General features: G+C 39.0%; 2 protein-coding genes and 1 non-coding gene across 3 annotated transcripts in view; 2 read left to right on the top strand and 1 right to left on the bottom strand.

Moving 5' to 3' along the window:
• LOC130222019 (NACHT, LRR and PYD domains-containing protein 12-like) overlaps positions 1-301 on the top strand; it is a 40361-nt gene extending 40060 nt beyond the window's left edge. The window contains exon 12 of the mRNA XM_056454622.1: positions 1-301. This exon is cut by the window's left edge and continues 705 nt beyond it. The gene's annotated coding sequence lies outside the window, so the exon portion shown is untranslated.
• Positions 1-16619, top strand: part of LOC130222020 (gastrula zinc finger protein XlCGF57.1-like) — a 752525-nt gene that overhangs the window by 689098 nt on the left and 46808 nt on the right. The gene's annotated exons all lie outside the window — the stretch shown is intronic.
• On the bottom strand, positions 10324-10396 carry trnat-cgu (transfer RNA threonine (anticodon CGU)). Its single transcript has one exon. It is a non-coding gene; the product is annotated as a tRNA-Thr (tRNA).

A 16619-nucleotide genomic window follows, 5' to 3' on the forward strand; every position in this document is an offset into this window, starting at 1 on the left:
GTGTGTGTGTGAGAGCAATGTAGATTTATTGTATTTCACAAACACGATTTTTTAGGAGCACGTCATTCTAACATATTCTATAGATTTATATTCTTGGTTTTTCTTGTGCACAGATAATACATGTCAATGTCAAATTAATTAGAGATGAGGTGTTTATGTGATGATGAGTATGTAGAATGTCTTAATCCTGTCTGAATCACTTAAATATATCATCAACAGCTCACAAGACTGAAATGAGGAATAGATTTTTAGTTTCTGGAAATCCCAAGAGCAAAAAATATCAAGCAAGTAAATTTAATTAATAAAGGATAAATGAAGTGTAATGTATGTTTATGCTGTACTTGTGTTCATTTAGTTAATGTATTTCAACTGAAACAATGAAAATACATTTATTCCAGGATTTATTGATCTTGTTAATGTTAGTTAATGAAAATAAAGTTCACTGTTAGTTCTTGTTAACTCTCAGTGCATTAACTAAAATATTAAATATTAAAAATGTAAATAAATGATTAAAATTAAAAACTCCAAAATATAAAAAATATGATCAAAAGGAAATCCACACCCATAAAGATATGCTCCAATTAAAAAAAAAAAACACAGTATGATTAAGATCTAAGATCAACACTTGTGAAAATTTGATTAGAATTAGAAATTCTAAATTCTAACAACATAATTCAAATCAGAAATCCACCACTATAAAATTATAATCAACTTGAATAGTTCAAACTGAATTTCAACATTTTAAAGTCATTATAGAACAAAAATTTCTATAGATTTAGGATGAAAAATCAACACTTTAAAGTAGGATTAAACTCAAAAATTAATCAAATGAAAGATTCAGAACTCAATCGTAACAATGTTAGTAAACTGACCAAAATTCATATATATTTAAACCAGATTTTTTTACTCTCAATGTCTCAAAATGTGAAAATCAAAAACACAACACTGACTAAATGTCTTCAAATAAAAAAATTAAAAATGTCTTCAAACAAAAGAATCTTAAAAACATAATAATGGTACAAAATAAAAGATTCAAAACACATAAAAATGTCTAAACATAAAAGATAAAAAATTCAAAAACATAACTTGTGGACAATAAAATAATTTTAAAATGTAATAATAATAAAATGTAAACTTTTCTCCAATCTAAGTTATCCAATTTTGGAATGGAGATGGTTATGATGTTATTTCCTTTACAGTAATGGTATATCAGTAATTTATTTTTTACATTTTTTCTACTTTAGAATTTAACATGGTGCTTTGTCCCCCTTTTTGTGTTGGCTTGTATCTAATATACAGTTGCACCCATGCATTGGTGTTGGTGCGTGTTCAGCTTCTACACCAATACATGCTTACACACTCCAATTAGGGCCTACTCACACCATGCTATCCGAACCGTGCCCAGGCCCGTTTCCCGGATCGTTTGAGAAGTGTGAGTGCTCTTAATCGGGCTCAGGTACGGTTCACTTGGCCGGGCCTGGCCCGGTTGGAAGAGGTGGGACTGAGCGCGGTTCACTTGGGCTTTGGTGCGGTACGCTTGTGTGTGAGTGCAAAACGCACCAAAGGCCGAAACTGAAAGCAAGACGTGACTTTTAAGGGACTGTTTCATATGGATTTATTAACCGTTCTTTCTATTCAATGAACTGTCGTAGATTATTAAAGACGCAAACCTCTCACTGCACGAAAGCTGCATACCTTCAGCAAACCTCCTAACTCCTGCAGCACAAGGACTTTATGATTGTTTATGAGCGTCAAAAGTGGCTGATCTGTTCGGCGAAATGTTTGACTGCGTGTCACTGCATATCAAACCACTAAAACAATATAACTAAAGAAATCTCAACTGTGCTGAGCGAGAGCGCTTACTGAACAGCGCATCAACGATGACATAAGCGTGCCCAGGCCCGAATGTAATGTGAGTGTGGGCTGTCGGGGGAGACGGGACTAACGTGCTTTGGCCTGGTTCAAGGCAACTGTACATAATGTGAGTACGCCCTTAGTCAGATGTCCCTTTTTGTGTTTTATCCCCCTTTCGGCCTGGGCCTAGCTCCTGGCCGCTTTTCACCCCTGTGTTGACTGTCAGGTTAATCCGGCCAGCTTCACACCTTCAGCAACCTGTTTAGAAAAAATCTGAGATAAAGTTGTTAATTTGTCAGAATATAGTCTGTACATCAGTGATCCACTGCCAGTGCATGTCAAAGCTGCTCCAGGTCCCGTCCTGTAAACAATTAAAAAGTCATTAATGTCATCGTTGTGTTCCATAACAATCTAATACCCCTTAATATGTTTTATTTTATTTATTTATTTATTTATTTTCTTAGGCCTCTACCCAATTCAGTTTGGTCTGTGCACAGATTTTTGCCAATTTTGTTTTCAGATTTCTATTCATTCTCTTGACATTTTTCCTGCAATTATTATTTTTACACCATCCCTAAAATCATGTCTCAGGCCCAGTGCCTGCTTCACTTATTTAAAATATTCATTCTTCCAGTGTTTACCATTATCTAATCTATTTTTCCCACAACATCTATTTGTTTCTGATCGTCATTCATTAAACACTTAATCACTGTCTGACTGTCCTCTTTGCTTGCTGGCAACTCCTCCAGCCATCCAGTATAGCTGTCAATCATGACTAATAGATATCTTTAAGTCACCTGTTTTTCCATATCTCTATAATCAACTATAACCTCACCCTCATTCTTCTCTTGCAGATTCTGATACCTCTAAATATAATTTCAGTCTATAATCTGTATTAGTCTTATTAACATGTCTTTTACAGTCACTCCACCTAGCCCAGCCACCACTCGTCCCAATCTTGTGGCCTGTCATCTACGCACCTATCATTTTTTATTTACTTGGTCTAAATGTAGTTCCATATAAATGTCATAACACCTGCTTAATCCCATTCAATTAGGTGTCCACTATTTTTCTTCAACTAAAATTTCATCAAAATTAACACTATTCCTCCTGGTAACTCAATAAAAAACTCAAAAATCAATCATTTTACATTTTTTCATCAGTATGACCATATGTCCGCACACCCTATTAACCTTAGCTTTAAATTCATTCATCATAAACTAAATAATTATTTTGTCTGTTGTTTACTTGTCAAATTTAATTCAAATTAAATTAGTCACATCTATGTTTATAAATCAATTGAATTTTAACTTAAATAAAAATGTCTAAAACAGACTTCATATCACCTTAGCAATTCTATTAATTGCTCAAAAGTATTTTAATACCTCCTCACTATACTGGCTAATTTTATAACCCTCCCTTTTAGAATTTTACTAATAATTATTCAGTTTTGAATGTGACACTACTTTAGATAATTCATTTTCTTGGCTATTTATTAATCCGTATGTTGTATCCATTTTTATTATTTTCTTTTGGCTACTAATTATTTTCTATGTCATTCCTAATTAACTAGTTGCACATACCACTTTTGATAAATATTTTTAAGCTGACTAAAAATCCCTAAATATGTTTATTAGTTTCTTTCAGTTGTATTTTGACTTCATCATTAATCCTTAATATTTTGTTTTAAATGATTTCTTCACATGGTTATATCTGAAAAAAAAATCTGTTTTCTTAAACTCTCATTCTGTTGTAGTTCTTGTTTTAGTATACTTAGAACTATTAATCTTTACCTGATGATGTGAGTTCATGTCAATTTTTCGAGTTTCATTTTTATTTTCTTTAAGCATAAATCATTTTTTTCTCTTAACAATCTTTTCCAGTTTTTAATATCCAATCTTAATTTAGTGATTCATAATATGATTATGCTTTTAGTAAATCTTTACTTAAATACTAAATTCCATCAAAATTTCTAATTCAAATTATTTTTTTTCAGTTACCAACAGCTGTCTCTTCTTCTTTAGTCACCACCATACATTGTAAATCATCCTATAGCCCTTTCAGGACCTGTATCATGAAACCTCTAAAAATAAGCAAAAATAGTTAGATATCATTTCAACATTACACATTCATAGATTCATTGTATATTTTCCTCAAAGCCTTTTTCTTAGTTATTATTTACATAACACTACCTTAATAAATTCTGTCTCTTTCATATTACACGTCATCATATGGTCTCAGATGGTTCTTGACAGCACCTTGCCCTTTACTTTACCCACAAGTTCCTTTTCCTGAGTGTCTGATCTCCAGACATAATTAGCAGTTTGCTATGGTCCGTTTGTGAGGAGCCCACATTTCTGAGGCAGACTACTGTTCTTTCCCAGTGTCTCTCCATATTTGGATGCTTTAGGCCTTTCAAGCATCACTGCTCCACTCCACAACCATCTCACTCAACACCTGCCTTCCTGTACAGGTGCCTGGCCTCACGCGACAAAATTCCTGGCTTAGGTCACTCCCGCTGGCCAGCAAGAGTCTTATCCGTCGAAAAAATGTCTCACGGAGACCAGTAACTGCTCTTTCCCACTGCAACATCCTTCTCAGTTTTCCTTCAGAACTTGGGATCTCTGATGTTAGGGAAACGTGCACTCAAGAACCATGTGAGCCATTGAGACCATATTTTAGAGTTTAACCAATAAGACAGGTTTATTAAGTCTAAAATCAATTTGACCTCCAATAAAAGTTTTAAGTAAAGTTTGACATCTTCACGTCCCATCGACTCAGCACTATGGTCTGCTTAGTCTGTAGCCAGAGCTGTAGGGCACTACGGTGGTTGAGACTAAAAAACAAGACATGTTGTTGTTCAAGACATTTTTTTGTTCTAATCTCTTCTTTAAGTATAAGACACTTTTCTCTGTCTTAATCTCTTACATAATTTTTCTCTCAAATCTTGGTTTAGATTACTCAAAATAGGATTATGCGAAGATATTTCCTTAATTTTTACTTAAATATTTAATTCCATCAAATCTTCTAATCCAAATTATAATCCAAATTATTTAAAGCTGTCCTTTATTTTTAGTCACCACCATGCATTGTACTTTACCCTTCTATGTTCAAGGATCTCTATAATTAAACCTATGAAAATTAACCAAATTATTTAACATTCATCATAATTTATCATTTCAACATCACACATTTAAAGTTTCATCGTATATTTTCATATAACACTTTTCTTCAATTTACTTGATATTTCTCTATCAAATTGGCAGCAGTCTGATTTGAGACAAGAATGGGTAGGTAAACTTTTGCTCTTAATTTTCTTTCTGAGTGGTCACATTATACTCAATTTGGACTATAGTTCGACTGCTTTGAGATGGACTGCCAGACTCTCCCTCCTCGCACCCTGAGAAGACAGCTGGTTCATAGATTGGCTCTGGAGTCTTTTCTGTGGTGTCCAAACTCAACACATTTTCCTTATCAGGGCACAGTGTTTCTCCCTCTCTCTTAGTTCTGGCTTCTTTTCTTTCATTTAGCTGATGTAAAGTTCTGGTGGTGCACTTTTTCTTGTTTTGATCAGTTCATTATTCTCTTGTTTGACTCTTTTTAGTGTCTCTGAACATCAGTAGCCTTTTCAGTCCTCAGTAAATCCTGGGCGTGCAGTGCCTGCCTCACTGCTTTCACAAATGTCCACAGCCAACAGTTTGTCCATTGTGTTTCTCAACCACCTTTCCTATTTGCCAGTGCACTCAGAGATGTCTGGTAGGTACAAGACTACAGTCCACCAAAGTCCATCCCTATATCCTCTTAAATAATATATGGAATTTAGCCCATGACTTAATAAAAGTATTTTTTCTCTTTCCCATATTTTCTCCATCAAATGAAGACTCCTTCCATCTATTATCTTCTCTTTGTTATCAGCTTATTTTTCCTCCAGTAATTATTATCATATGTAAATATGATATCATTTTCTATTTATTTTGTGTTATTTTAATTAATTTCTTTAGCTTCAGATTGTGCATTTTTGCTTATCTATACTAGTGTTTCTTTACTAAGATTTTTAATTTCCCTAACATTTTCCATACTCAGTTTCTATTTTCCCTATGCCTGCATCAAATGTTCCTTCCTTTTGCCATTTGTCATTTTTTATTTTTTGAATATTTTATTTCTCATTTCCATACCTGTTTTAATTAAACAGTGCTACATGGTGGCCTAATATCTGGTATAACTGTTCAAAATCATTACTGCTATAGCTTGGGGTTCTTAGTATTAATTTAACCCACATATTTGCTTACTAGAACCATTTTTCATTTTTAAAATGCAATGCTTAATTATCAGTTTAGCTCCTTACTGCATGAACTTTTAAAAAATAACTTTTTAACTCACTCCATCATGTTCTTTAACATTTACCCAGCTTCTATGATTTTCATCTGAATCACTGTGCTTTACTACAAATAGATGATGGCTCAGATAACATGTAGCTGACTTTGAGAAAGATAACAAAACATTTTTTATTGCCCTTTAATATAAACTAATCCTCTAAAAGCAAACCTTAGTTTCTTCAGAATGTTACAAATTTTTCTAGTTTTTATTATCTATTCTGTTAATATACCTATATTTGAAACATTTTCTACATTTTTAATCATCTCATTTTTTCTCTATTAAACAGTGTTTGGACTTATTTTTTTCTATTTCTATTCTATTCTTTTTTTTTTTTTCTTTTTCCTTTCCCTAATTTGCATTTTTAGCTTTTAGGTTTACTTATACATTTTAACCTTTTTAAATTTATTTTATTTTACACACGTTATCCTTAAATCTTCAGTTTTCCTTTCTCATTTTTATCTTTGTCAAATAACTAACTTATCTAATATTTATTCATACTTGCTTAGTAAATCTATTTATTTATTAATCTATTATTTTACTTCATACTCTCTTTATCTCCATATATTTATAAACTATGGCTTCATTAGTTAATTAGTATAGCTTTAATGAATTTATTTTAGTTGCATTTTCTATAATATAACACAATTAATTATATCTTACTCTATTATTGGTATTTCCCTATTTCAATTATCTTGCTGTAGCACTTTGTAATATGTCTCTTCATTTAATAACTTATACCCATTATGATTATGTTAAAGTCTATCTTTTTATTTTATATAATAGTTTGATATTCTCTTTTACTGTTCACACATGGACACCATAAATCTCTCTCGTACCCCCATCCTGGGGCAGACTGTCTTCCACCTGTTGCTATGTCAGGAATTTCAGTCCACTCTGCTTCAGTGCACTCATTGTTCTTTTTTTAACATAAACTCAACTTAAAACACAAAGATCATTTTCAGAAAAATGTTTAACTAGTATATTCTTCTGCCTTCAGTCTGTGTCCTTCGAATGCAATATGTTCCACTAGTTTTGGTTTAGGAGACTCCTCCTTTATATCATAATCTCTTCCCTGATCTGCATCAATTAATATTCTTATTGCTCTTTAAATCACACCTCAAATTTGCAGCCCTCCTTTTATATTATAATCTACTATAATCATTATTTTAACCTTCTCTTTATTGAAAACATACTTTTAAACACATTCACACTTCTACTCTTATTATTTTTCTCTTCTCATCCACTCCTCTCCTCCACTCAGTGTAACATGAGCTGCATCCCCCTATCCTCGTTCCAGTCAAGGAGGAGGAAGGGAGCCTTCTCTGCACACCAATATGGACTATTTTGCCTCAACCTGAAGCAGCAAATACACAAACACATACAATTGAATAAATACACTACACTACACTCCTCTTGAGTGACCTGCCCGAGCAGCCTTCATGTTTTTTTCTCTAAAACTGAAGCGGTAACCACAGGATTTTCACTACACTCCTCTTGAGTGACCTGTCCGAGCAGCCTCTAACCTTAGAGCGGTAACCACAGGATTTTTGCCTACCCATGCAGCCCTCTGCTTTACCTTTAACAGAGCGGTATCGTAGGACTTTGCGCGCATCTCTCTACTTAAACTTAATCTGCTTTAATCTCTTAACTGTCACCGCACATTAAAGACTGTCTCTTAAAATTATAAATGCTCTGTGCATATCCTACATCATTAATAATTTCCCAAATATGGGTAACAGTTACTAGTTAATGTTTATCCTATCCGTCAAGGCCCTCTTAGGAAAACACAGATCATTTGCATGCAAATTACTCTTTTACTTATGTTATTCAAAACCCCTTATTTCTTTTAATATCTTTTTATGTTTACTTTTACTTTTAGTTCTTTAAAGCTGGAGAAACAGTTCAAGTGTCTTTACCGTTACAAGCAGGTCCTGGCAGAAAAAACACAAACTAATAAGCATAAAATCGCTTACCATTTTTTATTGTGGCCACATATTTGTGTTTTCTCTCCAGTCCAGCATGTACAGCAACACCAGTCCTGCTCCTTTCCAGCCCACCCAGGGACGCCATTTGTTGTGGTTTCTGGCTTTTCTCTTAATGAATCAAGCTCAGACTGGGGTTATGAATATCAGAAGAATATACTTTATTGGAATATTTCCCAAAAAAGCAGAGACAGCCTGGAGCAGACCCGTCTCTAGTCTCACTCCAGGACAAATCCAATGTCCCTCAAATTTGCTATCCCCTTTATCCTTGCTTCCTCCCACCTTTGTGTTTTCACAGCTGTTTACTGGTTCAACAGGCCTCTCCCAGCTCCTACTCTTTTACGACCCCTATTTAAAGACCCCTCTTCTTGTTGGCCCTTATAATTTACAGATCTAATATAATCATCACCGTTTTTCCACATACAGTTCACATTTGGTAATCATGACTAGTATCTATGTTTCAAACATCTAAACTGGACTCTTCTCTCCCATACAGTATGTGTCTTTTTAAATATACATGACAGTTTCAACATGTGTTGTATACATTTCATGCCTTTCTGACACAGATGGTTCTCAATGCATCCCCAAGTCCTCTCTCATGCTCTTTTATGACCCCTTTGCCTTAACCTATCACCTGTTTTCAAAGATATATAATGGCAGATTCGTAGGGCCCTCCACTCACCCAGTTAAATGTGTCTTCATATAGGTTTAGTAAATAAAAATCTTCTTCAACAGCACGTGGCCCAGGATCATTGCCCAGTGCACGTGTTAGCAGTTGCAAAGCAGAGAAAAGATTAGTTCGTCCCGGGGTGGGCTCGAACCACCAACATTTCAGTTAACAGCCGATCGCGCTAACTGATTGTACCACAGAGACTCAGACTAACTAATCCAACTGTGGTAGAAACGCTGAACTTTGTCTCTATAGGTATGCTCAATGAATCCAAATAAAAGCTGCCGAAAAAGAGAGAAAGGTAACAGAAACACCCAACTTGGGGCTCAAAACCACGAGCCTGAGATTAAGAGTTTTATGCGCTACAAACTGAGCTAGCCAGGCTTGTGAGATGCTCATTCAAGAGAAAGTCACTGTTTTGATCAATACCTTCCCTACCTGTGTAAAGTTTAATGGTGTTTTTAAGTCAACTGGAATAAAAAAAAAATTGGCCAATACAGGCACTGGACAACAAACTTCTGCTAAATCCTGATGTCATCTTGTAACGCCAGACAGCACGTGGCCCAGGATCATTGCCCGGTGCACGTGTTAGCAGTTGCAAGGCAGCAAAAGCCTTCGTTCATCCCTGGATGGGCTCAAAGCAACAACCTTTCGGTTAACAGCCGAACGCGCTAACCGATTGTGCCACAGAGACTCAGACTAAATATACCAACTGTGGTAGAAACGCTGAACTTTGTCTCACTTGGTCTGCTGGATGTAGCCAAATGAAAGCTGCCGAAAAGAGAGAGAGAAAGGTAACAGAAACACCCAACGTGAGGCTTGAACTAACGTCACTGAGATTAAGTCTCTCATGCTCTCCCGACTGAGCTAGTCGGGCTAGTGAGACACTCATTCTAGTCACTGTTTTGATCAATACCTTCCCTACCTGTGTAAAGTTTGATGCTGATTTTAAGTCAACTGGAATAAGTAATTTGGCAAATAGAGGCACTGGACAACAAACTTCTGCTAAATCCTGATGTCATCTTGTAACGCCAGACAGGGCTTGTGAGATGCTTATTCAAGAGAAAGTCACTGTTTTGATCAATACCTTCCCTACCTGTGTAAAGTTTAATGTTTTTTTTAAGTCAACTGGAATAAAAAAAATTGGCCAATACAGGCACTGGACAACAAACTTCTGCTAAATCCTGATGTCATCTTGTAACCTCAGACAGCACGTGGCCCAGGATCTATGCCCAGTGCACGTGTTAGCAGTTGCAGGGCAGAGAAAAGCTTAATTTGTCCCTGGGTGGGTTCGAACCACTAACCTTTCGGTTAACAGCCAAACTCAATTGCACCACAGAGAGTTCGAGAGCAACCCAGCTGTAGTAGAAATGCTGAACTTTGTCTCAATAGGTATGCTTGAAGAATCCAATTGAAAGCTGCCGAAAAGAGAGAGAGAAACGCCCAACGTGGGTCTCGAACCCACGACCCTGAGATTACGAGTCTCATGCTCTACCGACTGAGCTAGCCGGGCTTCCGATACATTAATTCTAGTCACTGTTTTGATCAATACCTTCCCCACCTGTGTAAAGTTTGATGCTGATTTTAAGTCAACTGGAATAAGTAACTTGGTCAATCTAGGCACTGGACAACAAACTTCTGCTAAATCCTGATGTCATCTTGTAACGCCAGACAGCACGTGGCCCAGGATCATTGCCCGGTGCACGTGTTAGCAGTTGCAAGGCAACAAAAGCATTCGTTCTTCTCTGGGTGGGCGCGAACCACCAACCTTTCGGTTAACAGCCAAACACGCTAACCAATTGCGCCACTTAGACTCAGACACCAAACCAACTGTTGTAGAAAAGCTGAACTTTGTCTCACTTGGTCTGCAGGGTGAATCCAAATGAAAGCTGCCGAAAAGAGAGAGAAAGGTAACAGAAACACCCAACGTGGAGCTCAAACCCACATCACTGAGATTAAGTGTCTCATGCTTTCCCGTCTGAGCTAGCCGGGCTTGTGAGACACTCATTCTAGTCACTGTTTTGATCAATACCTTCCCTACCTGTGTAAAGTTTGATGCTGATTTTAAGTCAACTGGAATAAGTAACTTGGCCGATCCAGGCACTGGACAACAAACTTCTGCTAAATCCTGATGTCATCTTGTAACGCCAGACAGCACGTGGCCCAGGATCATTGCCCGGTGCACGTGTTAGCAGTTGCAAGGCAGCAAAAGCATTCGATCTTCCCTGGGTGGGCTCGGACCACCAACCTTTCGGTTAACAGCCGAACGTACTAACCAATTGCGCCACAGAGACTTCAATAGCAACTCAGCTGTAGTAGAAATGCTGAACTGTGTCTCAATAGGTACGCTCGAAGAATCCAATTGAAAGCTGCCGAAAAGAGAGAGAAAAACGCCCAACGTGGGGCTCGAACCCACGACCCTGAGATTAAGAGTCCCATGCTCTACCGACTTAGCTAGCCGGGTTTCTGATAAGTTTATTCTAGTCACTGTTTTGATCAATACCTTCCCTACCTGTGTAAAGTTTGATGCTGATTTTAAGTCAACTGGAATAAGTAACTTGGCCGATCCAGGCACTGGACAACAAACTTCTGCTAAATCCTGATGTCATCTTGTAACGCCAGACAGCACGTGGCCCAGGATCATTGCCCGGTGCACGTGTCAGCAGTTGCAAGGCAGCAAAAGCATTCACTCTTCCCTGGGTGGGCTCTAACCACCAACCTTTCGGTTAACAGCCAAACACACAAACCAATTGCGCCACTGAAACTCAGACACCAAACCAACTGTTGTAGAAAACCTGAACTTTGTCTCACTTGGTGAAGGATTTGATTATTATGTGTGTGTATTCTACTGTTTTACAGACTGTTTTTCTGTTCTCTCTACTGTGTTTTTGCACTGCAGAAATGTGTGTGCATGCATATTCTGTTCATCTTATTTCGGTGTGGCCGGAACCTTTCGTCCTTGAGCAAAAGTAACTTTCTGAGTCGCTCACAGATGCGCGCATACCTACACGCACACATTCTCACGTATTCTGTTTGCTGTAAGCTGTTTTTGTATCGTTGTTTCCCTCCTTCTATGATAATATTATTTTGTGTTAGGGCTCAGTTGCAGGAGGATCCTCAATGTGTATATAAGATTGCTCTTCCCTCCCTTTTGTCAGAATAAAATCATACTGAACCATTCAGCTGATTTTCTTCTCATCTTTTCCAAGCTTGGACGGTCTTGATGCAGACACTCACTGGTGATACAAAATACTAGAGTGAAGGGACCTAAGGAAAAAACAGATTTTCCTACAGTTCTGGGGGCTCGTCCGGGATATATCTGGTCAGGTAAGAGAATTTTATTCACTCTGCCTGATTAGATATATCCTGTTTTATCTGTAGAATTTTGTAGATTTAGAGGTTATCCCACACAGTGATTGTGTGGATGTGTTATCCTACACCACGATGGTGTAGATGATGGTTTATCCTACATAATTGTGTTCTTGTACCTGATTAAATTTGGGTTGCACAGTGTGTAGATGATGGGTTATCCTGCATAGTTGTGTTCTTGTACCCGATTAAATTTGGGTTGCACAGTATGTGGAAGATCACACGGTAGCTGAAAACCGTGTGATAAAGCGCTTACAAATATAGACTAAAAAAAAAACTAGACAAAACAAATTATCACCAGTGAGTCTTCTCATCATGGGCCAAACTTATCCAAAGCCTGAGCCCAGTGAGACCCCTATGAATTGGATGAATAGATGTGGGTGGGGATTTTACACTGAACCATACATCTCAAATTTAGCAGGATGGACTGAGGGTCAATCCCAGTGGCGGAATTTCCCCCGAGAAGGGACATTCGACCCCAGTTATTTAAAATTTGCCTACAACCTGGCTTATGGTGGTATGGGAGACCCTGAATGGAATATGAAATATATGACGGAGGCCTATGGCACATGGTATAAGATAAGTTCAATTTGGAATGATAAAAAGAATATCTATGTTCCTAAAGCCGTGTTAAAAACAGTTCCAAAGCACCCGACAGGTAAAGATAGGAAGAGAGAGGGTGTGAAACGCAGCTTTAACAGCCTTCCACCCCCCTATGCGACCCCTCCTGCCCCTGCTGAACTGGGCCCCAGTAAGGCATCAGCTGAAAAGCAGATATGTGCACCCTCAGCGCCAGTGAGCCCAGTCGCTCCAGTCGCGGGGAGTTATCCCTCATTAAAACAATGGCAGAGGGACAATGTGTGTGAAGACTATAATTGTAGTAGACCCAAGGATGCAGGTCCAGACGAAGGGTCCATAATTGACCCACCAAAGAATGTAGCTGCTGTTTGGGTGGCCAAAGCCAAAGGCATTGACATTGTACCTCCCTCACCCAGCGCGCTGAAAGATTTGATTTCTCTGCTTCCTGGTGTTGACAACCCCATAGCTTTTGTCGATATGTTAATCAGGAGTTTGCGCCATTGCCAGTTGATAGGGGCAGATTACAGATTTGTATTGCAAGCTAAGATGGGCAAAGATTATGATGACGCTGAGATATCTGACAAAATTCCCGCATTAAACCATGAGAATGATAAAGTCAGTCATGAAAAAGAAACAAAAGTAGAGGGCGAGGGAGGGGCTGTCACAAGGAGCAGAGTGCGTGCTTCACTGCCCTGAAGGGATGAGCAGGACAGACTACTCGCTGACTTTCGCACACAATTAACTAAATATTTGGTGGAGAAAAGAACAGCCAACCATGATCTGTCTCAGGTCACTTCTTGTAAGCAGGAAAAGGGTGAGACGGTCCCCACTTTCTTTAGACGTTTTGCTGAGGTGTGGGTCAGCATGGAAGGATTGGATTTGAATGAGGGCGTGGCTAATCCAATTTTCCTGTCCACATTTCTGAATAATTGTCTGCCTGGCTGCAGAGATGTTCTTAAAACCCATCTCTGTGACAGAAACAGCCTGACTATCAGGGCTGCTGGCGAAAAGATTAGAACGTTAGAGGGTGATGGCATGTTTCCAGATGGCAGAAAGAATACTGCATGTGTGTTTGTACAAGGACAAAAGAAAAGTGATAACGCTAGAGGAGGGCAGCCCAATAAAGGGGACTGGCCTAAGCCAAAACTGTAGAGAATTGTAATTATTGTGGAAAAGTTATTGAGGGTGAGAGATTGTAGAAAGAGACAGAGAGAGCAGCAAGGAAGTCAGCCATGGGCCAACGGTGCCCAGGGTGGTTGCCAGCAGCCCAATCATTATCAGCAGCCCAATCATTATCAGCAGCACTGTGTACCCCCGCACACCTATTCCTGGGGTTAGAAACCTCTATGTTGATGGCTCGTGCTCAAAGCCACAAGATGGTGTATACCTCACAGGTTATGCTATCTGTGAACTGCCAGACAAAGTGATTGAAGCTGCAGCTGTGCCTTTTTCCTCAGCCCAAGCAGCTGAGCTCATTGCCTTGACCAGAGCTTGTCACATTGCTGCTGATCAGGATGTTAACATTTACACTGACAGTAGATACACCTTTGGCGTCACCCATGATTTTGGACAAATTTGGGCTACCCGTGGGTTTGTGGCCGCAGACGGCAAACCCATATCTCACAGCTCATTGGTCATGGATCTCATACAGGCCTGTCGTTTGCCTAGATCACTAGCCATTATTAAAACGAAAGCCCATTCTACATTTGACACCCCTGAGGCCAAGGGGAATAACATGGCTGACACAGCAGCCAAAGCAGCTGCTCAATCTGGGAGGACGCCAACTTGGCTGAATATCTCTCAGGTTTCCACTTCCTCATCTGTGCTGACTAGTGCTATGCTCCCACCTATCGACATTGTGGCCATTCAAGCTACAGCCTCAGTGGCAGACAAAACTTATTGGGAAGAGCTCGATGCTCGTCCTGATTCCTCAGGAATTTTGCTGGATGGCAATGGTCGTGTGTGCATTCCTTCTGCTTGTGCACCTTTTCTTGTCCACGAGTTTCACGGTGTTACACATCGTGGCCGAAGAGGGGTAATGGACACAATGATGTCTTTTCTGTGTATACTTAACTTATCACATCATGTTAACAGCACATTAGACAGATGTTTAGTTTGTGCTCAAAATCATGTGACTAAACCATGGGCTAAACACCAACAGCTGCAAATGCCAGAAGGCCCATTCCAGCAATGGCAGGTAGATTTTACTCACCTTCCTAAGAGGGGACCACATAAATATCTTTTGGTGTTTGTAGATAGGTTTTCAAAATAGATTGAAGCGTTCCCCTGTGCGAAGGAAGATGCAAAAACTGTGATTTTATATCTAACAAAAGACATTATTCCCAGATATGGTATACCATGTGGCATTGACTCTGACAAAGGCACTGCTTTCACAGCAAAGGTGATTCAAGGCCTTGCTAAAGAATTAGGCATTACATGGCACTTGCACATACCATACCACCCACAGTCATCAGGTGTAGTAGAGAGAACTAACAGAACAATCAAAGACAAATTGAGAAAATATATGCAGAGCATGGGGTGCTCTGACTGGCCTGCATTAATCCCAGTGGTACTGGCGGACATGTGAATGTCCCCTCACAAGGGACTCCAGGGGCTGTCACCCTATGAAATAGTAATGGGTAGACCCTTTCCAGCCCCCTGGAGAAAGGGAGGGCATGCACTGGGTGATGGCTCATGTGATGTTCATATTAGCGAGTATATGCAACAACTGATTGGGGTTTTGAACCAATACTGGGCTAAATTACATTCCTGTGCAGCACTAATGCCAGGGGATAAAACACACCCCTTCAAGGTTGGGGACAAAGTATTAATTAAACAATTTGCTAAGATGGGTGAGGGTCTTTCTGATACCAAATATAGTGCACCCACTGAAGTTGTTGCAGTCACTCAAACTGCTGTCTTAACTTCCTCTTTCCCACAGTGGATCCATGCAACCAGACTGAAGGAGGCTCCATCTACTGTTTAAAGTTTGTTTGCATATATATGTATATACAGTCATAATCTGTCTTGAGATTTCTTTTCTTTCCAGAGGGGCGCCCCACACCCATATGATTGAAGTGCTGGCCAGCCATCTAATTCTAACAACGTCTGGAGGATAAACTGTATGGTTGCTATCTGATAGCAGAGGAGCTGAACACGCAGCGCTGTTTATCAAATAGAAACTGTCAGTTCACACCATAAGCTGGAGATGTGTGTCTGTTTATTTCACTGCCTGCCTTACGTCATCAGCACAGGCGATGGAGTGAGCATAGATATTTCGATTGGGAGGAAGAGCCAGGAGAGGATCCTATTGGAGTGAACCTGTGGTATAAATATGTGAAGGTTTTGGTAAAATCATACAATGTGTCGAATTGTTATGTTTGTTCAGTGATGCCTCACTCAGCCAAACAGAACACCCTATATGGTAAACCAATGAATAAAACTCAGGCTAAGTGTTATGCAAGCTTTGCTGGATGTGGTTATCAGGACCCCCAAATTCAAATAAATGATTCTGACATTGATAGGATAGGCCTCAAAAAAGGAACCTGTGATTCAATGTTTTGGGTAAAATTTAATCATACCTCACAAGGAAGACCAATTGGACACAAGGTTTTCTTTAACCACACCTTAAAGCATCCTATGTGTTATAATCAGACCAATGGCACTATCTATATGGGCAGCACTCTCAACTGTGAGCAGATATGGCGCAGTGGCAAAGGAGCGCCCGTAAGTATGTCGGGCCCCTCTAATGGCACCTATGTTGTCCAAGGTGGATGGTGGTTATGTGG

The sequence above is a fragment of the Danio aesculapii genome, chromosome 4, assembly GCF_903798145.1.
Source record: "Danio aesculapii chromosome 4, fDanAes4.1, whole genome shotgun sequence".
Taxonomy (NCBI): Eukaryota; Metazoa; Chordata; class Actinopteri; order Cypriniformes; family Danionidae; genus Danio; species Danio aesculapii.